Source organism: Anser brachyrhynchus (assembly GCF_964034855.1).
Source record: "Anser brachyrhynchus genome assembly, chromosome: 17".
NCBI classification, from domain to species: Eukaryota; Metazoa; Chordata; class Aves; order Anseriformes; family Anatidae; genus Anser; species Anser brachyrhynchus.
The window spans coordinates 12677711-12703131 of NC_137710.1; the positions used below are offsets into that span (position 1 = coordinate 12677711).

Below are 25421 nucleotides of genomic sequence, written 5' to 3' on the forward strand. Positions count from 1 at the left end.
GCAACTAAATCCCGTGGGGGCCATGAGACAAGAAAACAAAACTCAAAACAACCCCAACAGATGAAGGTTTCATTCATCTGTAAGACTCATTTTCCACCATATATTCCTCTGCCATCACCAAAAGATCCAGCACACGTATTTACAGCTGTTCATACAGCCAGCCCCTCAAAAACATCCTCTGATGACCCAAGCCCTACTTGCTGGGAATGGCAAAGCGCTGCAGCCACTGTCCTCAGGAACAGATGTTGGTTTTGTAACGCCAGCCCCCTTCAGGCCACCCCCCTCCTTCCCTCCCCATGTGGCACTTTCAGCCTGCATGCCATCCAATTTGTCACCTACAAGGCAGGTCAGGGTCCCGCTGGGTGCTGTACATCTCCTCTCAGCTTGGGGCACTTTGTTTCAAAATTCCTCCTCCCCAGCAAGGCTTTAGTTGGGACAGAGAAAGAACAAGGCAAAGAAAAGACACTGACACAAGCCCTGATTAGTGAAGGATTTTTCTGTGTTGCTCCCCCAGCTCCCCGTAAATTCTCCAGTGTCCTACTAACAGCTCCCTAATTCCCAGATTTCCTGGTGTGTGTCAAATGCCTCCCCAAGATCCTGAGATCCTCAGCTTCCATCGGGAGCAAGCAAGCAGCATTAGCTCTTCTGACTCTGCCTAACCAGGCTGATTTGTGGTGTGAACACACTCTAATTAGTCATTTAACTTAAGAGCTAAGACTCCCAAGAGAATAAGATTTCAGAGGGGAATTCAGAGCTCTTCAGACTGAAATTATCATCAAGTGCCTAATGCAATTGTTCTGCTTCTCCTTTTCAAGGCCTCTTTTTCTCCATTTGACTCTTAAAATAGGCAGCATGAATGCTTCCACATCTTTACCAAACCACATCTTGTGTAGCCTCTCCTGAAGTCAATTGGGTAAACGCACATCCCATTTTTGTCTTCTGTATTTGCCCTGGGGAAAGGAAGGTGATTCTCTTCAAGAGTCAAGAGCTGGCCAGCAACAAGTGCTACTTCATGCCTGCCTTACACAATGGATGGCAACTCACAGAAACCAGTTAAAAACTCCAAGACTCCCAGCATGTAAAGGGATTCTTAAAGATTCAGGATGCTCTGAACATTAGACTTGAACTGGACTGAGTTTTAAAGGTGATCAAATCTTAGTTTAAATCCTGATCTGAGCAAACCTGAGCCTGCATCTTGAAACAAGTCTAGTGCTAGCTGAACATCCTCACTCCTCTGAGATTGTTCAAAAGTTCCTGTAAATAACCACGATGAAGTGCTATCATTTGCAACTTTCCTTATGTACACCCAGAGACTGGAAAGCTTGTGTTTATGGCATTCCCAGCTCCAGTACTGTCATGCTGAGTAACCCAAACTCAGCACTATAGTTTCCCCAGCTCGTACTCCTCCTGATAGGATAGACAAGTTGGTGACTGTGCAGGGTTTGGAAAGTTTCCAACTAGTTTAGCAGGGCTCTGTTCAATGACTTAATCCTCTGAAAAGATGCAGGTTGTGCAGTTTTTTGGCTTCGTATCAGATCATTGCCCAACTTGCTGGCTGTAAAGTAAAACCGACTTCTGGGCAGGCTAGTCTCCTGGAAAAAGCATTGGCCTGGGAAACTTGCAGCCGGGTTCGAATCACCCGATCAGGTACCTAAACCATGACTGTTGAAGCACCTAGAACATCTTCTCTCAAATGTTGCCCAGTCCAGAAGGGGCACAAATCTCATCAACACCTACTTCAGACGGCAATATCCCCCCCTGCACCTGTGCAGAAGCTCCTCTAGGTAGAGAAGCTACACCCCTTATTCTGCCACAACCCACACCATGAAGTTCTTGGATGCTTCCAGCTCTGTTAACTCCACAAAGAGCCTGGACAGCCGCATGCCACTGTCTTTAGGCAAGCATCTATTTCACGTGCCACAATGCCTAAGCCGGTATATAAAGTAGGTGTTAGGGTATTTGAGACAGGATTTCCTGTCTTTAATGTGCTACTGTCCCGCAAGATGGTTTTGAACCAAACACTGAGTGCCTATCTTTAAAATGGTAATGCAGGTAACATATAAAGCACATCGAAAGGAAGACAATCAGTTCTATGAGCTTGTGAATACACCATGCTTTACTCAAGACACTAAAAGACCCAATACACGGTCTGCTAAATGAAACTGAAGGCAAGATACTGGATAACTTGGTTAAGCTGCACACCAGTATTAGAAGATAAAAACCAAGCAAAAGTCTTGGTCACTATTGTGACACCTCAGAAGTAAATTCTTATTACCAGTAAACAATACCTCTTCCACCCAAACAAGAGAACTTACCTTTAGCCTGGCGTGCGCACAAAAAAAACCTGTTAAAATCTTTTTGATGTTGCTACAAGCGAAGTGTGAAAAACCTGCCATGCTGTCAGCTCTCCCTATCTTCTGAGCCCAGCTCTGCAGACAGCCAATATCATGTGCACCTACGTGTGATGGATCTGACTTGGGCATGAAATTTTCATTAGTTCTTGCACTGTGCACAGACACAGGGTTTCACTGATCTAATAAGCTTCACATACCACTACCTGGCTGCCTATAGCTCCATAAAAGAGGAATGTGATTAGACCTACATCTCTCTTTGTGTATTTCCAACCTTACCCCGCAACAGGATCACCAGACCTCCTTCCCAGTTCTTCTAGAGAAAATGTTGCAGTACAATACTTGAAAAAGATCTTAATTCCCCCCTATAACTTTTCTAGTCACAATAAAAATGGTTTTATTGGTGAGAAGGGTCTGCAATTTCTTCTTCATCAGGACAGCTTCTGGAGGAGGTCCTGCAAAGATGTAAAGCAAGTTTGGTTTTGTTTTCTAAACAGAGACCGCCAGACAAGTCCTCAAGCTCTCTGTAATCTGTTCTTCCTGTTCAGTATGGTGCCTAAAGGAGCTGAACAGCTGAACTGTGAAAATAATCCATTAAAACTAAGTTCTCAAAGCATTCTTCCCCCAAGCACAGCACTGCATTTAAGGGGAAAAGATAATATCTTCTTGCAAGTGGGTACTAAATCCCTGCATATCCTTCGAAACATTCTGATGTCATATTAACATCTTTTATTCTGAGTCCTGGATCCCCCAACATCACAAGGAGCTCCTAGTAGCAATTCATACTAGCACAGAACATTGTTTAGCTCCTCTCACATCATAGCTCTGGACACCACACAATTCCTGTTGTTTTCTGAGAAATCCAGTGAAAAAAGTCACCACCACCATGAGATAGAAAGAATTTCAGCTAATACAGGGATCAAAGAAATCAATAGACTGAAAAAGAGCAAGCTTTGCCTCACTAACCTTTTGAGCAAGAATTCCTGTACTAGAACTAACTGAGCTCAGAACTAGGCTGCAGGTTTCCCAGGGAGGAATCCTGTCTGTCACTGGTAAGCAGGTCCAGGGCTTTCTCCCCCAAAGATTCAGATAACATTCAGATGATCCAATATATAACAGTCTGGTTTCACTGGACAAGTCTTCACAAAGCCAATACCAACAGCCCTCTAGGCAGCAAGTCACAGAACAAAAGGGGATGAGGCCCCCTAGTACTAGTGAAGACCCTGTGCAGCTCCTTACAGAACCCTCCTTGCTGTTGCCACCTGTGCTGGCAAACACAGTACGTGATTTGCAGCAGTGACTCACATCGTTTTACCCATGTAAGAGAGGGAGGAAGTTGCACGTTTCCCCAGGCTTGAACCACCTGCTTTGCAAAATCCCAATCTCCAGGAACAGCCACACAGGACCATGGACAGCAGTCCCATGCAAGACGTGCCACACGCTGGTTGTCCACCTTCCACGCTTCAGCAGCCTCACAGAACCTGCTGTGAGATAACAGATTTCAGAGAGAGGCTTGGTTTCTTAGTTAACCTGGACTAGAAGACGAGATCACTTGAATAAAGTATCTTGAACCCGTTCTGCTCATCCCGAGGTACTGCAGTTCTCCAGCAAGCATGCATTAGTCCAAGGAATGCCATTGTCTCTGGGGATCGCCTCAGCCAGAACTTTGCAGAGAACTTAAAATTTCTCTGCTCCATTGTAAACAGGAGCTGTTCCCAGCCCGCAGCCTGGTAAGTAGGATGCAATGACAGCATTTAGAGGAACACCTATTAGCTTCTCCTCAGCTCCCACTGTTACTTGGCCCCAGCTTCCAAGACACATCAAAAAAAAAACTTCTTTGTAAAGGCCAAGTTGTTACACCCCCACATACTCCATATGAATTCGCCCAACAAGCAGAGAGCATGATAGCATCTCATTTGTTTATCAACCATTTTACACAGCTGAGTTTACAGTTGTGCAACACCAGGTGTATAAATCCTTCCATAAGGAAAAAATAAACGGCACATTCATCTCTGCCATAGCACTAGTGCGAGTGATGTTAAATACCAATGCCCATTTATCACGACCTAATTATTAGTTCCCTCATTCCCAAATCCACACAGCAGACTAAACATAAGCAGCCTATCAGCCAAGTTTAACTAGCTGCCAGCAGCCACTTTTACTTCAACAAAGAGCACATCACTAAGACACTACAAGATCAGCGTTCCTATATGGAGGCTTCATTCTCATTCAGCATCCAGAGTTCAGCTTGGAGGATGAGGAAAACGAGAGAAACAGCTAGTGACAGTAAGCCTTGGTGGGGTCACGGGCTTCGCAACAGCTTCGGTGTGCAGGCGGGTGAAAACATCACTCACAAAGTAAAGGGACAGAAGAAAGAAACGAAAAAGGGAGGAGGGGAGGGAAGGGAAGAAAAAGGGAAGGGTGATGGACAGTTGGACTTGTTGAGGGTGAAATCAATTAAAGTGCATCAAATCCAGAATTCATGCTTTTTCAAAGTGACAAATATGTGCTGGAAACTGAGAAAGACGAAGGGAAAATAATGTCTTTGACCTCCCAGAGACCGGCTGTTCCTTCCGTCAGAGAAGCCAAAAGTGAAGTGAGATGCGTTCATGATAAATTGTAACAGCCAGGCAGCCACCTTAAAAAAGAACGAGGTGAAAAGGTTACAGAAGGAACCCAAAATGCAAAGAATTCAACCAAACATCAAGATAAATCAACTCAGGCCCTTGTGTATGCGTGCCCAGCCTTCACAGAGCTGCTGCAGCTCATCTCAATTTGTTAGCCTTACTTAAAGCGCAAGAGACATACACAAACATCTTGTTTACAAAAGCTTTTGAAAACATTGTTCCAGTGAAGGCGGAAGCCTTACCAAGCTCAGGGATGCACTGACTACATTACCTGCTGTCTTATCTGGGGCAACTGCTAAACAACTTGAGAATTTCTTCAGTGCACTCAAGTATCACTGCCACTCCTCTGTTCTGATCAATTCAGCTGCATTTTACATAAAAGTTTCCAAAGAGATAGACACCTCTCTCCAAAACAGAACGTAAACCACAGTCACATCTCAAAGTTTCAGAAGGCAAAGTCTTAAGTATAACCTTATTTTCTCTCTCATTTAGGTATCATTTTCTGGTTTTGAGCTTCAAATCACAATACAAACATTTGTCTGGATGCATTGCAGCTTTAGATCTTTTTCCTACTGACAACCAGAAAATATTAAATCCGATCATTACCCCATGCGGAATAGTTCAATGCAAAGCTACAATATCAGAAAATCAGAAGGTACAAGATACCTATTAATAAAACTTGTTTGAAGCATTCCTCTAAGCTTTGTGCCCTACTTGGAAACATAACTTCACAACAACAGAACACCAACGCAACATGTTTTCAACATGTACATTTTCATGCAATACATTTTCCTTACATGCACAGAAAACATCAAGGCAAAACTGAACTAAACATTAAAAAAATGATAAGGCTCCCTCAACACTGGCATTTTCCATGTAAAGGAAAACTTGACAGTGGTATGCACAGCCGTTTTGGCTGAAGTTCTCCTGAATCAGCTCTAACAAAAAGCTTCCCCAGTGATGCATACAACGCTTTACGTGACCTGCAGCAAGCCAAAGCAGCATTTTAAGGGAACATCTAATGCAGTTCTGCATGCTCATTCACATCAGCAGGGTATGCCCAATACGCCTCCCATTCCAATACTCTGACTTCAGACTGACTCCCTGACATAGCCCATCAAGTTTTCAAACATCATACAATGTTGTGATACCCATTTCTTCTTGAATTATTAATAGTAATGGATATTGCCATTTGGTCTTGGAGCAAGAGTGGCCCAAGCCATGCTGACTATTCATGACAACAGCAGACAGACCTTTAAAAGGTTACTGAAGAAGCCATGCCCACTCTCCTCTCTTGAGCTATTAGTGGCACTGAAGGGACTACACCAGGTAATTCACAAGAGTTCAGATATCATCAGTTGAACCTGTTCACACTGCTGACTGTCACGTGGACGGTCATGCTTGTGTAGCCCTAAGCATGGGAGATGAAGGAGATTCCCAGCTGTGGTGGGGAATTTCTCATGCCCGGGATCCAAGCTGGCATCAAGAGTTTATTGTTGCAAACGCATCGAGGGGAGCGAAGTTCACATTGACATCGTGGCTGCAAGGAAGCAAAACTATCATGTCCTGGCTGGCATCCTCACAGCTCTGCCTTCAGAAAGCACTGGTGATCATCTCGCCAGCTCCTCCTGACAGATGCCCACCCCGCTACTGTTGCATTCTTCTTCACGACAACCTTCTCTGGACCGTCCCTTCCCTGAAACAGCATGATTCTCTCAGGGAGACACGAGTTCACATCAACAAATTCTTCCCGACACTGCCCTGAAGCACTTTCGCTATGATCAGCTATTCGGAGTGATGGGACACACTAGTTAGATCTCTCTGTGTGTTTATCAATCCCTTCTCAGCCATTTTCCTCTGTAAATCCGTCAAATCTTTTTCTTCAAGCTCTGTGGGAACAGTTAGGAGATATCTCCTCAGAGGTGCCTGCCCTGCCACTTGGATTTCGTCCCCCTCTTGGAGAAGTTGGCTGTCAGCAGTGGGAGGGCTGGCCTGCATGACACAGACACAGCGGCAGCGCCGCCAATGCCCTTGGAGTGGAGGGGTCCATATAAGACACCTCTAAGATCCCCTGTCCCTGTGCAGGGGACAGGGAGGAGCGCTGCCTCCTCCCTCATGAAGAAAGGGGGATAGGAAAGGCCCAGGGATGAAGCCAAGGAAGTCAAAATTCTGCAATCCCCCACACCAGACACAAACACTGTGCTCTGAGCTGAACCAGGGCACGAATTGAGCTGCTGCACGGGACCACTGGATTTTAGAGGATTTGAGGGAGATGGGACATAAAAGTGCATTGGACTCTACATCCATATCAGTATTTCATCTCTACTGCCACGATCCTTAACCAACATAAGGCAAGACATTTAAATGGCATCAAATCAAGAAACCAACCCATTACATCACCTCGACAAGTGTAAATGAAGCCCCATACACCACCAACAGATTTGGGCCTTATGAGTTTCCTTCTACTCCTCCAGGGAATTTGCTGCCTGAAAAAAGTCACGCATCTTCCCTTTCAAACAGGGAGTATCAGATGGCATTTGCCTTCTAACGCTCGCAGCCTTTGTGGATGGCAGTGAATTGCCAGCCAGCCTTAATCATCATAGATGCTGTCCTACACAACTACAGTATGTAGCTTATATGCAGTGTGATTGCGCAGATCTAGGTCAGCATCCTGCATCCTGACAAATGTCAGATGAGAACACTTATTTCTCCTTTCACACTTGTCATCGGCCGAGCTGGTTATCAGCCCCATTTTGCAGCCAGGGGAACGAAGCACAAAGCAGTGAAGTGACTTGGCTCTGGCCATTTTGCAGGCCCGTGCCTCCAGGAACAGTGCCCACAGAAGTAAGTCCTGGGTCCTCTAAGCCACCACCCAGGGCCACACCACATCCAGAACACTCACGATGGCGCTGGGAAGATATACACGGCAGAGGGGCAAGAAAACCCACTTGTAGAGATCAACAGTCAGATTCCTCAATCATCTACCTGAGATTACCAGAATTTCAGGTGGCTTGTGCAGCTTTCCCAGTGATAACAGACCAGAACTTAAGACAACACCTAGTGACTTCCAACAAGCTCCATATTCTTTCCTTGCTCACCAGCCAGAATAAGCACTTGAGGTTTTGGATCCTTTAAGCCCTGCAGAACGGGGCAGGAATCTCACAGAACAACCCTTCATGCTCTATTTCATCAAATCTGCTGAATGCAAGCAGAGAGACAAACATGAGATTAGATATACGAAACCAACGGAACATTTCACCATCCAAAAAAAGGGCTCTGTCACTATGATTGAATAGCTTCTGCTCCTGCTTCTGATGTCTCATGTCAGAAGGGGCAGATGAGAAAGGGCTGCATGGCAGAAACAGCTTCACGGAGGAGTCTGGTAACTGGCAACCAGACAGCTCCGTATCAGACATCCACAAGGTTCCCATGAGCCAGACAGCAACTGTTATCCTTTTAGGACTGAAATTTGTCTGTTTGTCCAAAAATATGTGCTGTCTGAACATCAGCACTTTTTATTTCAGTTTTGGAGTTTTTGTTGACTTCCACTAAATTGCCCTCATTCACTGCTTGAAACCTTCCATCCACTCAGTGTTTCAGTTGTTTTTTTTCCATCTCTTCTAAACTCTTTTTCCATTTTTGTGGATTTCAAAGTAATTTGGTGCTGAAATATTTTGGGTGAACTGCAAATAGAGATAATGCTTTTAATTTTGGAAGGAAAAAATATACATCTTTAAGCTCCAGTTTCATTGCTGCTCATTATACAAGTGAGCAAAATTTTTTTTTTTTTTTTTTTTAGAAGGAAAACTATCAGTAAAATGTGACCAAATAAAAGCTGCTCTTTGCTGATCCTTGACATTTGCCTTCACTACAGCTGCGGCCATACAAAGCCAGACCACAGGACTGGGGTTTAGACCCCAGGAAAGGTAAAGTTATATTTTTAGAAGGACAGTACAATTGGGGGGAAGAACCACCCCATGCCCCCACCTCCCCCCAAAACCCAACACCAACAGCAAACCAGCCTTCAGCTCTTTGGAGGACTGCCTCTAGAGAAGAAACAGAGCTCAGACAGCTACTGTCCAGAGTCCACAACATGCTGCTGATACACACCACTCACCTCCACACGTGGTAAGTGAGCATCCCTGGGTGGGAGCCGTGCTGCAGTGACCTTGCATGGTCCTCGAGCTCTGGCAGCTCAGGGCTCCTGCCTCCCGCGGCAGCACGATCACCAAGCATCCCTACGGCATCGCCTGACTTGAGGGGCCTCCTGCCAGCACTCTTCAAGATTACTTACTGCCTTGCTCCAGACTCAAAATGATTTAAGACTTTCTTGGACACCTTAGGCTCTATATTTCCTCCTGTCTCATCCCTTAAGGGCAAAGTGGTGATTTGTGTGGGGATGCCAGCAAAGCCAGGATGCCTACACAGTCCTGAGACTGTACTACACTGCTGGTACTAACACCATATGTGTGGCTTGTTGCTGTATTTGCTCCCTTTTGAGCATGGACTAGCTACAAGACCACATCAAACCTTCATCTACACCCTTAGACCCTTCCACTGCAAGCAGTGGCTTGAGCACAGCATTCAGGTTTGAAGGAACTGGAGCTCTCCACATGCCCCCAGTCCATCACACGAAGCATTTGTACACAGCACATGGTACAGAAGTGGCAAATCCGTCTCCCCCTTGAGATCCCAACAAACAATGTTTGTTGGTCACACAAACATCTGATCTAATGGGGGATCCCAGGGCATGGTAGGGGAATAAGTGCATGTTTAAGTATGGGATCACCAAGTGTTCTGTGCCATTAAGTCAGTGGAATCCACCACTAACTGAAATGGGCCATGTTGTCCAAAAGTAAATCCTAGAAGTGCTGGTGAGGGAGGGAATTCAGTAAAAATGCTATTACACAGTGCCACACATGCAACTCAGCTGGTTTAATTCACAGCTTTCCAGCCTTTGGAAGCCTTGACTTGAACAGATTTGTGAAGGACCTGAAGCACTAACCACCCCCTTCTTCCCTCTGGTACAGCTTCCTACACAAACCCTCTGGGACATTAAATCTTCCACTTGCCATATTCTCCTAGGCCAAGAGGATATGAATTTCATAACTCCTCAGCTGAGCTGCCATCAGGAGCCATGAAATACGACAGGAAGCCAACAGCATGGACCTGCTGCACTCCACGCACTCACATGAGCCGCAGGGCTGGACAAGCTATTAAAGAGAGCACACAGCACAGCTGCCTCGAGCCCAGAGGCACGTACAGAAGGGCACAAGTGCACTCGATCAAACCACAGAAGGATCAGAGGAGGACAGAGCCAACACCTGAGTTGAGGCTGGGCTTGCACAAGAAAGCCAGTGCTAGCCAGGAGTCACTCGTTACGTTTCTGACTTCAGGGCTTATGCAGGTACCGGCTGACAGCTTGGAAGGGCTGAAGGAGGGAAAAAAACCCTTAATTCACACGTTACAGCTACAAAACACCACAGGTTTCCAACCTGAACTTGCACCTCTCTGTTATATCCAAGTTGTAGGTGATGTGAACTGGTGAATGGACCAGACTTCACTGGGCAGGTGTGGTCTTGTTTCCCTCAGCAGGAGCTCTGCTCACATAGCTGTTTCTCCAGAAAATCAGCAAGCCCAAAGGGCACAAGTCTTTTTTTCCCCTCATAAAATCTATTATGAGCAAGAAGTTCATTCAGATACCCTCTTTCACCTGAAGGCCTGCATTTTGAGCCTCCTTTCAGGATATTCACAATCAACTAAAATAAAAAAGTATTTTTTACACGCAAAACGAACAAAAAAAAAAAACCACACTTTACACTTACTGCAGCTTTCAGTCTCTTAAATAGAAGGGTTGAATAGTTAAATAAATCCCCGAAGGAAGTCAATCCTGTTGCCAGACAGTACCCTCCTGCAGATGCTATAAAGCCCTAAGACAGACAGCAGAGCTCAGCGCTTCCCCTGGATGTTTGGAAACAGAGGAGAGGGGGAGACACTTTGCAGCGGGTTCCAGAGTTGGTGCTGCAAACACATCTGACACTGTGCAGTAGGCTTTAGACGCCCAATGCACACCACAACTGGAATAAACAGTAACCGGGGAAGCCCCTTAGGGCTCAAGCAGGGGTCATACAGAAGGGAGAGACCAGACAAGGTCTTATTAATGCACCCTGTGTGGCAGAAGTCAAACCTACATGAAAGTGTGTACAGGGAGAGAGTCTTAAACATCCACATGAAGTCTTGTGCTATGCAGGTGGTCAATACTCGTGATATACTGTAAACCAACTGCTGCAAAGCATCCAGAAGGCCCTTAGTACCACAGATACAGCCTGCTCTTCCAAATCAAGCTTCAACTACACCAAGGACACTCAGCAGCATTATAGCCATCCACGTGTTCATGCCACACAATACAGAATTACCACAGAATAGTGATAACATTCATTAATCAACCTGTATCAAAAGCTTTTGAATGCAACTGTAATATTTTTATTCTCATAGAGATCCCAGCGTTAAAACTGATATGCTTAGTTAAGGAGAAGGGAAGAGGAAAAAACAGACAGACTTGGATTTTTTGCTCACTGTTTGCCCACGGTCTCTAATCTGAGCAAGGTTTTAGTCAGCTCTCCATCTGAGCATGATTTGGTGCACTATCAAAGGAATCCCATCACATAAAAGCAACTTTTGAGAACACAAGTCTAACAGATGGACATTGTCACATACGGCATTTCTCCAACCAGGAAAACACTCAAGCCACACGCTACATTTGTCCAGAAAAACACACGATCAGGCAACTTCAAAACAAGACAAAACAAGCTCAGCAAAAACAAAATGGCTCCTTGCACGTTCCCTCTTCAGGTATGCTCCAACCAGGATTAGGTATACGTCTCTCAACGTTTACAAACTCATTACTAAATTCCAACCTTTTTTTTTTCCCCAGAAAAGAACAGTACCTCAAAACAGCCAACTAACTCTTAACACACCCAGTGCTCCATCCTCCTGGGGAACTTGAACACCTCTCTGATGAGGCACCGCTCCGCAGTCGTCCTATCCACCACATACATTTCTTGTTATGCATACCGTATTTCCAGCCATACATAAAGTTTGCTTACTCACAGTCAGGAGTAGATGGCTGCTTTCCTTCAGTCTCTTCTAGTTGGTCCTCTTTCCTCGGGGTCCTTTGCAGCACGGCTGACTTTGAAGCCTGCAGTTTATTTTAGCCAGTCAATCAGTAGACTTCAGTAAAAGCAACTTCGCCCCACAGCGAGTTTTCCTCATGGCACAAGAAATACTTTTCTCATCCTTTGAGGAGGGCCTGCAGTCACTTGCAAACTCCACATTTGCAATATTACATGGGAACTGAGAACAAAAGGGAGTTTACTTATTACAAATCAACTCAGGTTGCCTTTTCTCCTCTTCTCAAAACAGCACAGACACCAGGTAACACCTCATGTACAGAATGATAGGATTTGAGTCCCAGCACATGACTACTGAACTTGAATCCTTCAGGTGAGGCACAAAGGAAAGGCCCACAGGTAGCCCCAGGCTCAAAGAACAAAAGAGGGTGAGGAACTGAGCTGAAATGGAGCAGAGAGGTAGGGAGGCAGCCCAGGTGAGGCTCATCAGGGCATTAAGGCTTCACTGGAGCACTCAGTACCCCGGTAATTTTTACTTAATTGCTGCCCATAGAAGACAGTTGGACATGTCCTTGCAACTTCTACCTAGAGAAGTTTCTGGACTTCTCTAAGGGAATGGCCCTCTTGGAAAGCCAGAGTGAAACAAGTGAATTTCTTTCACTTAAAACTTCAAACCCAGCTTAGGTGTCTCTCAGAAATACGGGGCTGTGATCAAGCCTCGCTGCTACCAGGAATTCAAACCAGCTAACCAGGCTGGTTTTGAATGTGATGAAGCCTATGAACCAGCACAGCTGCTGGGAACATAACACACCTCTGTCCCTGAAAGATCCTGACTGCTTTTCCTTCCAGTCAAAGTGTCCTTTGGACTTTTGGCCTCAACTCTGCAAGGTGAAGGGGACCCAGACAGGGGCTGGCAAAACAGCCTGACAGAAGGCCCTTGTGTGAAACCCTCCCAGACCGTGGCACAAAACCTAAAGGGAGCCAAGTCCAGGAGGACGAGGGGCACAAGAGGAGCACACAGGTTCCTCACCAAGGTGGCAGTTTTCTGAAGCTTCACTCAGCCGGCTCCACCTGGCTGGGATATCATACTCAGCTGGGCTGCAACCTCGCTCTTCTTTCACTTGCTGTTCGTTTTTGCTTCTCCTCTGCCCTCTCGACTCCCTGGAGTTAAGGAGATGAGTTAAGCACGAGTACAAGGAATTCTTTCCTTTGTTTTTCAATAGTCTTTTCCTTTCCTTCATGCTCTTCTTACCCCTTCCTGCACCCTGCCATCAGCTCCAGACAGCTCCTTGGCACTTTGTTCTCCTCGCTTTCCCTTCTAAGTCACCAGTAGCATGCTCCCCCCAACGCCGCTGCCTGCTGTGGCAGCATTTCTGCACCAAGAAGATAATAAATACATCAAGCCTGTCAAAGCCACGCTGTTTTGGCTGGGAAGAGGTGCCCCCCTGCCGGGTGAGATCACTTCCCGCTGCGATGTATGGCTTTCCCCTCACTGACAGCTCTCCAACAGGGAGTAATCGGTGTCCAACTGAGAGGAGTAGCCAGCTAACGCTGCTAAATGGCACTCAGGGCTGATGAGGGCAAAGAAGAGGAAAAAAGGAACATCAGGGCGATACACACAGCCTCTCTCTTGCTGGTGTGGTGTGTTGACAGAGAGACAAACTGGATCTCCTTGCTGGCCCTGCCTGCGGTTTCCCAGGCAGGAGGTGGCAAAGAGAAAGGGGAAACTGATATTCCTGCTTGAGTCTCAGGGCAAGTGTCAGCCTTAATCCTACACGGGGATGACACCTGTAGCTCTTGGTGCCAAAATGCATTAGCTAATGTGAAATTAAGAGAGGAAGGACATGAAGCAGGACAGACAGACAACACCTGTGTCCACGTGCTTAGCAGAGGCCAAGCCCTCTGCCCCCCATGCAGCAAATACTCCGGCAAAGCCCAGCCCCGAGCTGTGCTCCGGACACAGGACGGATTTCAGGGACAGGAGCTAGCAGGGAAACGACACTCAGTTGGGAAACGGATTTCCCATGGAAAATTTCAGAAAGAATTAATTTGCCTTGTTTGCATTTCACAGACGTCTAGGATGTTCAGCAGTATCTGAGACACCCAGGTACAAGCAACAGGTTTCTCACCTCCGGGTCACCCGCTCACCTCAGAAAGCTGTCATCATCGCCTTGTTTCTGATTAAGCCAGGTGAATTAGCTCTGTATTCATGGCTTTTTTTTTTTTTTTTAATTAAAGAAATATAAAAGAGTAAAATGATGATTGAGACACTGTGGCCAGACTGTGAGATACTAAAAGTCATCTGGAGTTTCTCTACCTCTAGACCGGCCTCTTCAAAGACACTTAAGGGAATCAATTGCCCGTATCCCACTAAAATCCTCTCTGTATGTGGTTCATGAAGCTCTGAGACCCTTTCCCGCCCCCACAGCCTCCATCCCTCACCTCTGAAGTCTCTCTAGTCCATTATTCCTGAGGCTGATTTGTGAACAATGTGTTCACTTTCCGTACTGCCTAATGAAGATGTTCCTGTCCCTGAATATTATATCTGCTGCACACTTAATGGAAAAAAATAGCTATTATTATCATTGGTGGTTCAGATGAGTTTCTTGGCAGTGAGGGTGGTACAGTTATGTGGACAATCAAACAAGCCAGTGATTATTGCCAATGCATTTTTGAGGAAATCATTGCTGTTTAAACTCCAATCACAACAATACCTCATTTAAAAGCATAAAAGCTTTCACTCAGCAGACCTACCTTTTTTTTAATAGCAAGACAATTAAATAAATCTCCTGACACTTAACCATCATTTACCCAACAGTCAGAAAATGGATTCAATGCCTTCGCATTAGTTAGATTATGATATTAAAGCACAAACTGAACAAGTACAAGCAGGTGAAGGAAGACCTCTGAGGAGTGCATGCAGCACTACAGGTATGGCATGCTTTTTTTTTTTTTTTTTTCCAGGGGATAGGAGGGCAATTTTTTCTTTCCGTGTTCAGATATCAGCTAAGTTCTTAGCATTATCACATTTCATAAATTTCACCTTTCTTGGGAAAACGAGAAAGTTGTTCCTCCTTTTCTAAACTGGAAACTCAACTACAGCACTGATGATGCCATCCTGAAATTCTGCGTCTAAACCAGGAACTGAATCTGGATGTGTTGAACTGTTCCACACAGTAACCTTTCTACACTTAAAACTGATTCAAGCTTTGTTTTGCTAGCATTTCCATTAAAACTGGTACCTAGAAACTTGAGTGTAAGTATGGATTAAAGCTCAGGAGGCAAAAAAGTCCAGGATCTAGTGCATTTTTGCTAGCATCTTAGGAAAGAATGAATTATCTTAAAAGACAGCCCCGAACTAACACTGAAGCAACTGTGACTGACCCTGCACTGATACAAACATCAGCCACTGACAGATTATAGAGCTTTTATTACCTGTGATCCCAATGGTACCCTTAATCCCTGGCTCTAGCACTTCTCCCTCATTAGGCTCCTCGTGTGAAGAGCATGTTCTTCTGATACCATTATTCAGAAGCTGTTGCTAAATAGCTCCTGAATTTATTACCTTCTGCTGGCTGTCAGCTACCAGCATCGTAGTGGGAGTCCCTTTCTCCTCTCCAGGTAACAACAGCAATGGTACAAAATCCTTGTCTTCTAAGCAGTGTTTGAATTTAACATGGATTATTATATACTCACAAACCTATGCTGAACTTCATGGTCTCTTATTATAATATGCTTTCAGAAAAAAAAAAAAAAGGAAGAAAGAAAGGACAGCTAGCAAATTGATCCAGTCTCATTCCAGACTCTAAATAACTGACAACTACATAGACAGCTAATTGTTTCCTGACCCCTGCTTATTCAATTTTTAAAGAGTTCCCATAGATAATTGTTACATAAGTGGACCTTTGCTTTTGCCTCCCTCCCAGCCCTCCTTTTTGACAGAAGACAATACCTGCACTTTGTAAAGATGTTTACGATGGGCTGGAAAGAGTTAAAACCTCATCTTCCACTCCTCCCTCTTTATCGTTTTAATTGGCTGTTCTGGTGACCTGACCACCTCTTTGATACGCATCAAATGCTGGCCCGTGAAATACAGAGCATGTCAGCCTGCCGAACAAGGGTCAACCAGATTGTCAATAAGGCCATCAATCAGACCTGGTGGCATGATGGATCCAATCCAGACCAAAAGTCCCAGCTGGAAACGAAAGAGCCTCCCCGCTGATAAGGCGGTGTGCAGCGCAAGGCCCGACAGCTCGCACCAGGGTCACCAGCCTGGAGGCCAGGAGGCGGCAAACTTCAGACTGGAAAAAGGCAACAGTGAGCAAACAATAAAACCCCCAAAACCAACAAAAAAAAAAGAAGCCCTCTCAGCCAAGCCAGCGGTGGTTCCAAATCAAAGAAGCTCAGTGAGGTGAGAGGGGTGGGAGGACGTGCAGGGAGGCGACAAGGGAGGCAGCGGTGAGGTGACCTTCAAAGGCGAAATAGTGCACGTCTCGGCGAATGCCTCGCACCCTCATGCTTCTCCTCTGGCCTGTCCCCACAGGTGGGAAAGGGTGACACTGCCACAAATGAGTGCCACAATTGCACAAAAATGCCTTCACCCCTTCCTCGTCCTCCCTCATTCCCCAGTGAAGCGAATCAAGGAATAAATCTAAGGGAAAGCCAACTGTAACTCCTTCTGGAGATTTTTTGGGGACCACCAGGGAGCTGTAAGAATGCCTGTGCTAGGAAGAGACGAGAAAGCAGGAGTTTAGGATATTGCTGCTTAACTCCCTGGGTGTGATGGCTGCACTAGCTGCAGTGGTGGCTTATTTCTCTCTGGACAGTCATCATCACTGCAATCTACTTAAGATCTTCTGCTTAGGGATGGGATGTAAAATAGGGGTGATATTCCAAATAACTTTGCAAGGAGAAGCATCTCTAAGATGCCAGTCATTCCAGAAGTAGGATTTTCAGGTGCCATGACCACACCATGGGCACTGGGGAAAGGGATTCCCTCTTGCAAACCTGAGGAAAGACTTGTTCTTTCCAATGAGAAACTAAACGGCACAGAAAGGCCTAAAGACTTTTTGAGCTTTTTTCTGGCTCCATCACAGCTTGGCCTTCTGTGAAGGGATAAGGTCTGAACCCTCAACAGATCCAAGGTGTGTCTGTAAGGGCAGAAAGCTCAAGACAAAGTGCCTCAGCTCAATACGTATCACATGGGTAGTACACACACCCCCGTACACCACCATGCCCATTTCAAACCCACAGAAACACAGAAGCATACACACATGCCATGTGCTATTTTGAAAAACAGGAGTCTGGAAGCAGGATGGATAACGCCAGAAAACAGCACTTGGCTTGGAGTACCATCCCTGCTGCTGTTCACGGGAACCTGCTGCCCACGTACATTCACCAGATGACACCCACCACAGCACATGCAGAGGCCTTACCACAAACTCACACAGGCATGCACATTTACGCATACACCCCCAAAGACACATCCTCTTTTCCCTGGTGCCCCATCTTTGCTCTGAAGACCAGGCAGTCCCTTGCTAAGTGCTCCACGCCAACTGCCCCAGCTGCCGTTTGCTGGTTTCACACCCTCTGGCTTCCCACCCCTGCCCTCTGCTGCACCTACTTGTGTGGCTGCTCACGTCTCGTGGCTCAGAGCCTGGTGTGGTGCAAATATTTGCATGCTCTCTGGGAGGAACACAGTGCACTGGCCTCCAGGGGCAGGCTGTCTGCATATTTATTCTGGAATAGCAAACAACGCAGAGAGCAAAGAAGAGAAAAAGCCAGATAAGATAAAAGCGTGTTACCAGGTCTAACATAAAATCAACAAAGACCACAGAGAAAAGTTATCTGCAAAGCCCAGTAAACCCAGCAGCAACTGATTCTAACAGAGGAGCCCCTTTACAGGTTGGATCACTCAAAGGCTGGGGTTACAAAGCTCTTTGTCTGTTGGAGTGCCCAGTATCAGGTCTTTGTAAATCACTGTGTCTTGTGACAATTTACATAAAAAAATCTTTTTTGGTCTCTGTCCTGCTCATGCTATGAACCTGCAAATAGCACCTTCATAATAGCAGAGCTGAAATAAAAGACTTTCACACATATTATTAGATACGATTGCTCCAGAGCAAGCCGTAGCCTAACATCTGACTGAAGAGTGCTGTGAAACACTGCAGCAGTTCATTTCCAGTATGATGTGGGACAGGATATTTCTTCTAGAAGATAGATTCACCCAGCTGGAGGGTTTCCTCTGTCATTTAAAAAATATCCACAGTTGATGAAGTTTTAATTCATGTATGTGATTAATTTATAAAGTGAAACAAAGTGTAGTTGTTATACAAACTGCGCAGTGATGAATCCACAGGGAAAAAATAGAAGGGAGGTACTAGGAGAACCACATGTGAAAACCATATGGAAGGGTGTTCCACCAGCTTGGAACCAGATGGAAGAAAACATTGTCCCTGGACACTGTACAGAGTCCTACTGATAACACATGATAAATCATTCACTGAGTGTAAGCAGGAGAGTGAACATCACCACATACCAAGCTGCGCGGGGACAACAGGACCACAGGCTAGAGGACATTAGATAAAAGGACAGCATTAAATGCTCAGATGTTACCCCTTGGGTAGATCCAATCTCTGCTATTATCAGCAGGGACAACCAGAATAGCTGTAGAAAGAAAAAGCACAGCAGCACGCTTTGAATGCACTAAAAAACCCACAACACAGCTGGGTTTGCAATAATTGGAAGTTGAACATGAATGTTGTAGAATTGGGTTGATATTCACCCCTATAAAGAGGACGTGAACTTAGCCCTGTACCAACTTCGCTGTATGACCTTTGGCAAGTCATTTAAGGACCTCTGAATTCAAAGGGCATCCTTCCATTCGCTCCAAAGCACTGCTCACCAGCTGCTTTCCAAGCCATGCTTCAATTCCCAGGGGAGGGAAAATCCTTTCCCCTACACTCCTGCCCATTTGAATTGAGGTTTCTCTGGGACATTGTCTCTCTTCCCAGGAAGGACAACTGCTCCCAGCACAAGAGGACTCCAGGTTTGACTGGGTCAGATGAGAGGACAGCAAAAGACACATAAGTGACACTCAGAGGTATGTTAGACAGACAATGTGCCTAATATTCAGTAATTTATTTAGTGTCGTGAGTATCAAAAAGCACAGACTTCTGCAGTGGTTCTGCTTGAGCTCAGCGGGCCATTACATTGACGTGGAGTTGCAGATTTCAGACTGACAACTAGTTAAAGCTTTACATCCAGCTCAACTTCCAAATTCTGTTTATGGCCTGGAAGGTCACTCCCGGCCGTGACTCCTCTTCTCTCACCAGTCTTTCCATTTCTGTTTCACAGGGAATTTTCCTATCGCGGGGGAGGGAGCCCCATGATAAATATGACTACTTCATGCTCTCAGTAGCTGCCATGTGCACAATTATCTGTATAAGCACCAAATGACTTCTTGCCCTAAGACGGGCCTGAAATCTCTCTTACAAATGCAGTTTCTGTTTTGTTTTGTTTTTTAACGGTACAAGCCTGTGCAACAGACCCAAGAGCAGGATGGGTCATTGTGCACGGAGACAGGCAGACAAGGGAGCTGACCAAAACACATGTAGTATGCGGGACCACCAAAGATGACCCTAAATTAGACCACCCAGTCACTTTGTTGGCTCTATTTTGAGGAGCCAGGATCTCAGAGCAGAAAGCAGTGTCCTCACCCGGGTTCCTTGGCCTGCGTTTTAGACCATCGCGTATCTCCAGTGACTTCCTGCTACTGACCTCTTATAATAAATCATCCTAGCCAGCCTCCCTCCCTCCTGGCAACATCCTGTTCCTTCCTAAAAAAAAACCCTCCCACTCACAATTCCAAGGTTCGATATCAATCTTAAATAAATGCCTCTCCGGACTCAGCTGCATTCCCTAAGCCACCTTATCTCCTGCCTCTCTAGAATGGCTGCAGATTTAAGATGCATACACAGAAGCCTTTTGTGCTTTTTGCATTTCAATTCTACCCTAGTGTCTTCTTTCCTTTCCCCATTTTTTCTTACAGAGAAGAAAATTATGTTCAGGAGAATGTAAACTGCAATATAAGTGTGTGCTTATTTTTACTTCTGAAAGGGAAAAAAACGAAAGCCCAAAAAAGAGACTGAGCTGGAGTTTTTTTATACAAAATACAGTGAGAAGAGACCCTGCAGGAGAGGTTCTGTTGCATCGTCTCCCTTGCCCTGGCTTCCCTCACTTCATGGCTTGGGTGGAAGAAAACTCTTGTCAATATATATCTAGCTATCAGAGTACCTTCTTCAGCATCCAGAAGCAGGGGACCAGCTGTGTCCATCACCTGTCCACTTCCCAGTCAAGGCCTGGCTTGAACTAGGCTTTGCCAACCACAGTGATGACTGGTTCATGTTGGACTGCATTTGATTTTCACTCAGGAACTTTTTCCCCATATTCTTCGTTATTTCATCACTTCCATAACCCTTTTTGTTAATATATTTCCCTCCACCCCCAAAACCTTATGCCTAATGCTCTTCAGGTTACAATCCTTCCAAATGGAAATGACTCAAAAGCAATGACATTTGTCTGCTTACATTTCACATCTGTATCAGTATCTGTGGGATACTGGTGCTTATCTGCTCACCTGCTTCTTTTTACCTTCCTTTGCTCTTCCCTCATCCTTCCTTGCCTTTACAAACTACCAAAATGCTTGTGACCAGCTAACCAGCTCCCTGGACTCCATTTCAATCTTTTTCTCACTTGAGAAGAATTCCTTGGGTCTCCCCAGACTTGTATCTCTCTCTCTCTCTTTTTAAAATGTAAGAGTAATTGACTAATTCATTAGCAGTTCACTTGATTACTGAGCCAGTGATCATCTATAAGAAAAGCAGCGATGAGCTAGCAGTCTTCCTAGTTAGAGGAAAAAGCTGGAGAAGAAGCAAAGAAAATGGGTTTTTAGTCAGAAAAACAAAAGGGGGTGAATAAGATGGCATGGCAGCCTCCTAAAATGCCCTGAGAGCTTATAAAGTAATCTTATTCCAGCACACACATCCCTCGGATGCCCTCCTTCTCCTTATCATCCAACTCACTCAACCATGTCACTGACATATGTACTTAGCAGCAGTTATCGTCAGTGGCACATAAATAAATGGCAGGTATCAAAGAATCAAGGTCGTCAACTCATCATGAATATTTCAGAGAGAAGCAACATGAAAAGCTCAAGTGTCCCAGCCTCTCAGATTTCCAACAGAAGGAAAAAAATACAAACCACACGCACACAGGCACGCGCACACACACATACACTAGGTCTGCTGGCTTGGCCATCACATGCACGTAGTTCATTTCAAGGCAATACCACATATGTTCCAAGACAATCTGTCACATTTTAAAAATATATAAATATATATTATACATCTCCTCTGTATAATGTGCAAACTCTAAGCAGCTGGCAAGAGGGCAGTGGTGATTTAATGCAAGAAAACTGCGCTTTGCTGAAGGGGCTAGGGACTAGATAGCTTGGGCTGTAACAAGAAGCCTCTTTGACAAAGGCGCAGAGTGGCATCTTTTCACACAATTATATGTGGGTCACATTAACCTCTGCTGTGCAGGATTCCCTTGAGCTGCTTCTGTCTGCACGGCTCTGCAAAGAAATCAAAGCGGAAATTCCTCTCTCCCTCTCTTTCGCTGTGTAGGGTGATGTAGGGAAGTGATGGAGAGGGAGAAGGGGTTCCCAGCTCGTCACACAAGGCTGTAGGCAAGGGCACGGGCCTGGTCGGAAACGTAACGAACTTCCTGGTTAACTGAGGGGCAAACTCCACACTTCAGGACCAAGCAGTTTCATTAATCAGGTACATGAATCAGTGGAGATATTTGAGATTTTGAGCTGTTTAGAGCATTATATTAGGATATGCATCTGTATATAGCTGAAGAGATGTTGAAGTTTTGTTTTCAGCATATATGCCAGATGCTCTTTGGAAACTATTTGAATTTTGTTCTGTTGATGCAGAGACAGACGGATGGAAGAAGGCAGACAAGACATTTTTTCACAGACTGGAGATACAAATTTTCTCCTGTCAAATAAAACTCAGATTTGCAAACGGAAATTTCATCAAAGCCATCAGGATTTATTAAACAAAGCAAAGGTTTCTTTAACCAAATCATTTGGGCATTCCACTGTGTTCTGGATTTTTTTTTGTTTGATTTATTTATCAGACAACTCCATTCCTGGGAATGTGTCAGCAAACTTTCAATGAGATTAGTTTTCCACTTTCTAGTGCCTTGAAAGTTTGTTCTTTTCATAGATTTTTTTTTTCCAGGTACCTCACCATATTCTTCAGCGTACCTTTGTATTTAGATGGTTTGATGTGGTATAGAGCAAATGATCTTTATGTTCTGTGGCAAACTGGATTTAAATGACAAGATCTTCTAGATTTGACAAAGTCACCATGAAATTCTGCTTTCATTTATATTAAAATGGGATCTTTCTCAACAAACTCATTACGGAAATGAAAGATACATTCCTTCAAGTGACAGCTGATACTTACACTGTCATTCAGCTCAAATTATTTTGTTCATTCCCACATTTTCAGTACCAGGATGGTGCAGGATTTTGAACTTGCAAAACACGAGAAGCTGGAAAAGTCTTTGAAGATGGCTGGAAACTGTGAGATAAGGACACATATTGGAAGTGTCTGCCAAGACACCTAAAAGTGAAGATTAAGACCAACAATTTTGTATTTGAGCATTTTTTACATGCTGAGATCACTTCCAGATCATGATCTGATATTATAAAGTACACAGTCGCATTACCAGAATCTGTAATTGCTGCTCACCTTTCACCCTCTGTTGCTCATTTCCCCTCCATGCCAAAGTGCTCTTTCCACTCACTTCTGCCAGCAAAACTGTGTGACCAGGCTCTGAACCAGACTGAGGAAATTTTCCTGTTTTAAACAAACAAACAAACACAACAAACTTATTTTATTTCATTTCATTTTATTTTATTTTTTGTGAGGTTGGCTTGCTCCTCCCATCTGGTTCGCAACCACATGAGTAGTTTTGCCAGCATAGCAGTACGAACAAGAGGCCGGGAGACAACATCTTAAACCAATGTTACCACCAAACAATTTGTAATATCAAACCACAGGCTAAATCTCAACTAAGAGCTTTTTGGGTTTAGAGTGAACACCTCTATTAAGATGAATTAAGCACTTCACAGAGTTCAGAGCTGCAGTTTCAATGTACTTCAAATCTCTATTTTCAACACTCAGCCCTGAAACAGAAATGGCCTGAAAGAAACCAGACAGGAAGACCATTAATTCCAGGTTTCTGTAGACAAGTGTTTTTGTGCATACGCTGTGTTTAATACAAAAGCACACCCCTGCACTGCAGTCACTGCCACTGTCACTGCACTGTCCTGTAGAGACATCAGAGCTACCTTAAAATTAGCTAGCACAGGTCCTGATAACCATCTAGTCTCAACAGCACAGGCTCAGCATGGGCTAATTTGTTCTGACAAGATTATTTGCAAATTAGGTGAGGAGGTCAGACGACTGCCCTATAACTGCATTAAAATGCAGTAAACATTGGCTCCAAGTTCATACCCTGCCTACATTTTAAATGTTTTTCATGGGGCATTCACTTCATGTTCCCCCCTCAGCGCCAAGTTTCACCCACTCTCAGGCCTAGTTTGAGCCAAGAATACATTTAAATGCTCTGCTCAGTCCGATATTACAGGTGTGTGTCGATGCACGTCAGGAGTCTTTCAGTTGAAGGGTATCAAATAGATCCTCATCTGGGAAGACTCATGAGTGGTGATGTTAAACACCACATGGAAACTGGATCGCTGGAATTAGACATGTAAAACCAAGGAGGATGGGAACAGGTTTTGTCCAGAACTATCAAAAAAAAAAAAAAAAAAAAGCCTTCTGGATGTTTCTACATCACATCTCTGCTAGATACATACCCTGCTCCATCTGGAGGGCTAAACTAGTCGGATGATGTTACTGTGAGAACAATTTTGGACTGCAAACAGAACATCCTCCTCTGTTATGCTTTGCAAAGGGTCTGTCTCTGTTTTGTCATGCGGAGGCATGAGCTGCCTGTCAGTGAAATGAGTGGAGTACTGTGGGATTTCCCAAGCAAAATGATTCAAAACCCCCGGACTCACATGAACCCATCCAGATGTCTCAACAGTTTGTCCTGCCACACAGCATGAGCATGCCCACATGACAGTCTGAGCTGAAAGAGGCCTCACGCTTGTCTTTAATTCTCACCTTCGCAGGCTATTTGGAAATCACGTTTCTGGATTTGTATGCCTTATTTTTGGAAGGATAACACCCCTTGAGTCTGGGGAGCCCTAAAAGAAGCAAGACTGGCTGGCTAGAGACATTTCATGTCCTGCAAAAAACAAGGTACAAGGACAACATCCCCTTAATCTTACTGGTATGTAGAAATGGTGTCTGACCACTCACACCTGGTCCCATTGCAGTCATGTCCTACGTGTCAATGCATGTCGACAGGCTGGACACAAAAGCAGGAATACACACTAGACTGACAAAAAACAGTGAAACCTTCCAGTGGAGTCATAAGGGCAGGAGGATGCAAGAAGCACTTGGAACAAGAATAAGAAACGCTATACAGGGTCAGACCAAAAATCAACCTAGCTCGGTACCTGATATATACAAGTAGGCAGGAACAGACACTTAAAGAGAGAAAAACAAACAAACAAACAAACAAAAACACAAACAAAACAGGTCCTCACAGGACTGACCTTTCCCTGTTTTACCTGGGCATTGTTTTAATAATGCTTAAAGGCAGCCTACAACAGGTGGCTAGTGCAACCATCAATGGAGCCACCCTCCATTTACACATCTGAATGTGCTCTGGACGTATTTGTGCCTTTGGCCATCGTGTAACTTGCCAATGACTTCCGCAATTTATGTAGCCACTGATGTCACAAATTATTTCCTTGTATTTGTTTTAAACTTACTACCTAAAGGGTTCTTCTGGTCCTTGTGACTCCAAAGCCTCCTTATGAGAGCTTCTGCCCTGTTACTGCAGTGAAGTCTCCCTCCCTCTAATCCTGACACCTGTTTTCTTTCCCTGACACACTGGGTGCATTTCTGACAAAGGAAGATGAACGCAGTATAGATTTCTCCACGTGAGCCAGTATCAGTAGGAAACCTTTAGAGTTAATAATAAGAAATAGAGATTTCCAAGGCATGATTCACATTATCCTGAAGTGAACCATTAAACAGGAATATGGATGACTAAATCATGTAAGCAACTGCAATGTAAACACCTAAACTCAGTTAAAAGAA

General features: G+C 44.8%; 1 protein-coding gene across 1 annotated transcript in view; it reads right to left on the bottom strand.

Annotated features, from left to right (window-relative positions):
• TBX3 (T-box transcription factor 3) overlaps positions 1-25421 on the bottom strand; it is a 241275-nt gene that overhangs the window by 142524 nt on the left and 73330 nt on the right. Inside the window, exons 13-15 of the mRNA XM_080559595.1 lie at positions 22935-23042; positions 22647-22805; positions 12089-12331 (exon numbers count right to left, since the gene is read on the bottom strand). The gene's annotated coding sequence lies outside the window, so the exon portion shown is untranslated. The remainder of the gene's footprint in view (positions 1-12088; positions 12332-22646; positions 22806-22934; positions 23043-25421) is intronic.